We start from the raw sequence: 6,000 nt of genomic DNA, 5'->3' as shown, positions 1-6,000 counted from the left end.
ATAAACAAGACTAGATGGAGAATTGAAGGGTTCCTTAAAAACTTTTTATTATGGAAAATTGTGAGCGTATATAAAAGTAAAAAAAAAAAAAAAAAAAGGTCTAGTGAGCCATATAGATCGCTATCCAGTTCCTACAATGATCAAACCAAGACCTGTCTTCCATATCTCCACCCACTCTCCCACTGTGGACTATTTTGAAGCAAATCCTAGACATCATATCTTTTGCTTATAAATCTTTTGGTGTGAATCTTGAAAAGAAAGGGAATGCTATGTAGATAAAGTAGTCAAGGAAGGTGGCTCTAAGGAGGTGATCTGGGAGAATGGGAAAAAATAGTTCCACTGGTGGAAACAGCAAAGCAAACAGCTGAGGTAGTTGAGGATCTGCAAAAAGGCCAGTCGCACTATCCTAGAGGGAATGAGGAGGAGAGGGGACTCAATCCTAAAACAGCAGTATGACCAGAAGTTCCCAGAAGGAATGCAATTATTACAGCAAAACTTATATGGGGCTAATTATATGGCAGGAGCTCTTGTAGCATTTTGCCTATATTAACTCATATATTCTTCCCAACAACCCTACAATGTCATTACCACTATTGTAATTCCCATTTTACTACAGCTAAAGAAACAGACACAGAGATGTGCAGCTAACTACTGGCAGCCCCAGAATTTGAACCGAGGCAATCTGGTTCCATATTTCAAGTTCTTAATCGTTTCACTGTGCTGCTTCCACTTTCGAGGTAGAATGGAGCATTAATTGCAGGACGCATTTCTGAGCAACTCTGAGCTGCCTCTTCCAGATCTCTCTGAACCACCACCCCTTCTCCCACTGACCCCTAACCCCAGACTGCCACCCCCTCCAGGTCTGGATACTGCTTCCTGGCCAGCTTATTTTTTCCTGCTTCCCTCCTCTTCCCACCCAAATCTTTTTTCCCTGTTAACTATACTCCCTGTGAGGGTGGAGAACATGTCAGTCTGTCATTCGCACTGTATCCCCTCACACAATGCCCAAAACATGATGGGTACAGAATAAATGCTCGGTCCTACAAGACTGACCCAACTTCAGCTGCCAGTTGCAAGTAGCGAGCCCCAGGTTACCCACACTTCTGTCCAACTTGGCTACAAATTGGAGAGTCCCACCATTCCCTCCTCATGCACAATAAGTTGCTATAATGGGTCACAGAATACAGGGAAACATGATTATGAGTTTATTATAAAGGATACAAATGAGCAATTAAATGAAGAGACACATAAAGCAAGGCCTGGGTTGGGCCCAGTGGCTCACACCTATAATCCCAGCGATTTGGAAGGCTGAGACAGGAGGATCACTGGAGACCAGGAGTTTGAGACCAGACTGGGCAATGTAGCAAGACCCTATGGCTACAAAATCAGAAAAAGCCAGAAGTGGTGGCATGAACCTATAGTCCCACATACTCAGGAGGCTGAGGTAGGAGGATGGCTTCAGCCCCAGAGTTCGAGGCCACAGTGAATTATGATTGGACCACAGTACTCCAGCCTGGGCAACAAAGGGAGACCCTGTCTCAGGAATGTTTAAAAAAAAAAAAAAAAAGAAAGAAAGAAAAAGAAAAGAAAGGTCTCACGAGGTCCAGAGTGCAGGAGCTTCTGTCACCAGGGAGTTTGGGGTATACCACCCTCCCAGCCCATGGACACATTCACCAACCAGGAACTCTCCAAATCTGTTGTGCAGGGTTCCATTATGAAGGCATGATTGCTGAAATCATTGGCCACTGGTGATTAGCTCAGTCCCCAGCCTCTCTTCCCTCTCCTTCAGTTGGGAGTGGGGCTGCAAGTTCTATCCCGGGAGTCACAGGGTTTGACCAGCCAGGTGGAATTCTCCTAGAGCCACTTCATTAGCATAAATTTGGATGTGGCTGAAAGAGGGCTTATTAAGAATAACAAAAGATGTTTTTCTTACCCCTATTACTCAGAAATTCCAAGGGTTTAGGAGTTCTATGTCAGGAACCAAGGATGAAGACAAAATATATATTTCTTATTATGTCACAAAATGATATATTCCACCCAGATCCCCTGGAATCCCTCTTTTTCCATGAGTTGCCCCCACACCTTGGGCTTTCAATGACCTGCATCTGAAGCCCTTCTTCCAAGGACTTCCTTGGGCTCCAGGATCCATTTGACCCCAAGAGCAAAGGGCCAGCAGTGCCTGGGCATTGCCAACCCTCATCTTCACCCCATGGGCTGTTAACCAAGGACTGACAGTATAGGGTATGACAGCCCAGCTTCCTTCCCATAGGATAGGACAACGGTGAGATCCTACAAACACTACAGAGCCTCATGCTGAGTCAGGTTTCCTCCCTTCCTTTTTCTGTTTCTGGGAAACCTGACCAAAAACCTTAGGTTACCTTAAAAATTCCTCTGTTAGCCATTATGGCTGTATATTGGAGTACTCATAGGAAGTTACTATACTTCCAATTTCACCATTAAATAAAAATAAAATATAATTGATTCTGAAACTATACCAAAATCATGGGATTTTACATTGGTGAGTCAAAGTGTTGTAGGACTATCTCCTTAGTTCAGCTAAAGATGGGGTCCTTGTCACACAGCCATGAAAAATTAGGCCCACAGACAGTTTGAAGGGTGAGAAAAACAGGATTTATTGGGCAAAAAGGAGGAAAAAAAGAGAAATAGGGACTCTCTGCAAAGCCAGAGTCCCTGCTGGTGCACTTCCCGATTAAATCCCAGCTTCCACCCAGGAAGAGGAGGGGCCAGGCTCCTCCCTGCTGCAGACAGAGTGGATTTCTGTGGCTCCACCCCAGGGCACATTCTTCCCAGCACGCAGGCTGGTTGGAGTTTCTCTGGGGACCCCTTTCCATCTGGCTGTCTCAAAAGGTCTTTTAGGATATTGCAGTGCCTCAGAGGCATCTCTCAATCTCAAGCACCCCAGCCCAAGAGATCTGTCAGCAGTGGTCAATGGAGACCTCCAGTCAGTTGGCAGAGAGTGGGCAGGTCAGCATCTAGCACATTGCCACCACTACAGGGAAGGGTGAGCAGACAGCGAGCAGCAAATCCTGGCTCAATGCTGGAACTCACAAAACTGGTTTTTTAACTGTTGTGAGAGTATTGCTATAACACAACAATAATGATGAGACCCGGGAGAAACATTTAGTAGGATAAAACACACATCAAGTACATTGTTGCGATACATATGGCCACTCTTCCAATATTTGTCTACTGATAATTTCTTGACCTTTTAAGAGAAGCCTTGAGGGTAAGATGTGGAAGTACTGATTTGGTTAGAAGAATCCCAAGGAATCAAGAGACACTTTTTCATACATACAGGAAAAGTCGAGGTCCTAATGTATGTAAATGAACTCAAAAGCTGAATTTTTCCTGCTGTTTCTAGGCAGCCACTGCCAAGTCATTTCAAACCTTAAATGAGGAATGAATAGTGATGAATGCATTTATGAATATCCTCATTTGAAAACAAATGGCACCACAGTTCCAGGGTTCTAAATTGAAAAGTTAGTAGCAAAAAAGAGCTGCTCCAAAATCCATACTCTATAAAATCCACATAGCTCATGAGGAGAATGATAGAACTATAGATCATGGACAATTATGCTCCAAAGAAAGGTTTTGAGGCAGCTGCATTCATAAGTCCCTCTTAGAATGAAGACATAAACATAGGAATATAATACCATAGCTAAATTTTCTCATCATGCTGCCATATTTTTGTAAATGAGATTTATAATAATAGAATTATATAATCAGCCCATTTGCATGAAACATATTATTACTACTAATGTTCAGATTTAAGGAAACTGAATTCTTTCCAGGATGCAAACTATGCATCTTTCAGAGAAAGAGAATATGGGACATGACTTAGAGAAAAACCTTCTTCCATCATGTGATATTATCTATGGTGACATCCATATGACATCATTTAAGGGGGCTTCTTGGGGAGACTTTATCAAAGCTTTTTTTCTCATCACCATTTAGTGTACACAGGCAGCAAGGAGATACACAAAGTATACAGATTTGGAAATATGGATTTATTCTCATTATGAGATGAGCACCAAATATCCATATTGATATGCAGACATAGAAATAAATCACTGCAAATCCTAAAGGAATTTTTTTTTTTTTTTTGCAAATCTTTTTCCTGCATTCCCTCACTATCAAATCAGCAACTGTGCGATGGACTCATTGATAATATTTTGATGTGAGGCAGGAATTAAACTCCAAAATGGGTGCCCTTATGGAAACCTAATGAATGTTGCAAACTAAGGATAAGGAAAACATACTATAAATAAGGTAATGTCTTCTCTTGCTATCACCCACTGACCCTGACTTCAGACTCAAAGCACTACTTTCTCTATAGATGAGCTAATTCCATCAAATAGGACAGGCCCAAGACTGGCAGATGAAGCCCTGTCTTAAGTACTTTTTGCTTATGCTCTCTACTCTAAAATACTTTCACACATTCTTCAAGCTGATCTTTTTTTATAAGAAAAAAAGGTAAAATAAAATTGCCCTAAAAATAGGGAATAATTACCCTTGTTCATATTATTTCCAAAGAAAAAAGATATTTATGGAGGTGAGTTCTAATTCTAAGTTGATTAATTCAAAATCTTCATGCACAGTAAAAACCATCAGAATATTAGCTAGCATTTATTAAGAAAATAATGTATGCTAGGTATTCTAAAATTTTGAATGCATTATCGCATTTAATTCTCGTTCTAACCCTGTGTGTGATATTCTTTTTATACCCATTTTACCCATAAGAAAATGAAGTGTGGTTTACTTAAAGTCACAGACCAAGGCAGTCTGTTTTCAGAGCTGATGCCCTCACCTGCATTAATGGGTGAGCAGGGGAATGTGAGGCTTGGAGCCCTTCCTCACTGGCATAAAACTACTTTAAAAAATTATTCTGTCATTGTATTCTCTAAAATTCCAGGGAGGAGAAAACTGTCTTAAGATATCAATGTTTCTCTTAGTGGGTTTTTAGACTCCAGAAGTAGAACTTGATGTATTCAAGGCCCAGAATCCATTTGTATATAACATAAGAACTCTAGCCCTCTGCAAATCCTTCCTTTAGAAAGCTTCCACATTCATCAACAAGCACACACCAGAATTCATCATGTCTTTTAAGCTGGTCTGTTGAAAACAAGACCATGTATTATAGTCAGACTTCATTTGGGCCATCCTTTGCTGGTTAGGTACATTGGCAATGAAAGATCTGAAGGCATAAACTGGGCAGCAGCTTCAAAATATCCAGTTGGTCCCGGAACGATAACATGCTCATTATGTGCATTTATTGTGCCTGAGTTCCCCTCTGTCCAAATCTACCCGGAGTCTCCAATCAAGAAATATTGATAGGAGCAGTGCTAACATGATATGACTGGGGACAATACAGAGTGACATGACCCGAGGTGATGAGAAGAACACGTGTGGCTTCCTGACCACCCCCTCCACTTCCCTGCCACATATTTTAATGCATAGTACATCCCTGCCTTGGCAGTCACAGACAGAGAAGCCAAAAGATATGTAGGTATAAAGTTGCATCCATCAACACCACCAGGGGTCCTCCTGGAATGCTGTCAGCTTACAGATTGGCTTGCACCCACTGTCTGTGCACACCACACTCTGTGACTGTGGTTCTAGCTCTAGTTCTACAGGGACAGCAAGGCATCTCCCCAGAGCTCAGACAACTTCCACAAAGACCTACCGGAATGCCGGGTAGGAAGTAAAAGAGTCATCTGAGTTGGCATTTGCTTTATTAAGAGGGAAGGGCAGCAAAAAGAGGACCAAATTAGATTTTAAGCTAGGACCAGAATACAAAGGAAATAAACATTAAAAATAAGCCAAGGCAGCAGTCCAAAGCAGTTGAAGTATACCCATTTCTGACCCCAAAACACAAAGGCTCAGAAGCTCACTTTTAAGTAGAGACTTTGTTTCGTATTCAGCATAATTGTTTATATTTATGCAATACCTGAATATGCAGCAAATTGCATGGGACTATAT

General features: G+C 41.6%; 1 protein-coding gene across 2 annotated transcripts in view; it reads left to right on the top strand.

The window, feature by feature from the left end:
• POU6F2 (POU class 6 homeobox 2) overlaps positions 1-6,000 on the top strand; it is a 500,852-nt gene that overhangs the window by 433,471 nt on the left and 61,381 nt on the right. The gene's annotated exons all lie outside the window — the stretch shown is intronic.

Source organism: Mandrillus leucophaeus, unplaced genomic scaffold (genome assembly GCF_000951045.1).
Source record: "Mandrillus leucophaeus isolate KB7577 unplaced genomic scaffold, Mleu.le_1.0 Scaffold100, whole genome shotgun sequence".
Lineage (NCBI taxonomy): Eukaryota > Metazoa > Chordata > Mammalia > Primates > Cercopithecidae > Mandrillus > Mandrillus leucophaeus.
Note: the sequence above shows the minus strand (reverse complement) of the source record. Positions and strands in the feature narration are given on the sequence as shown.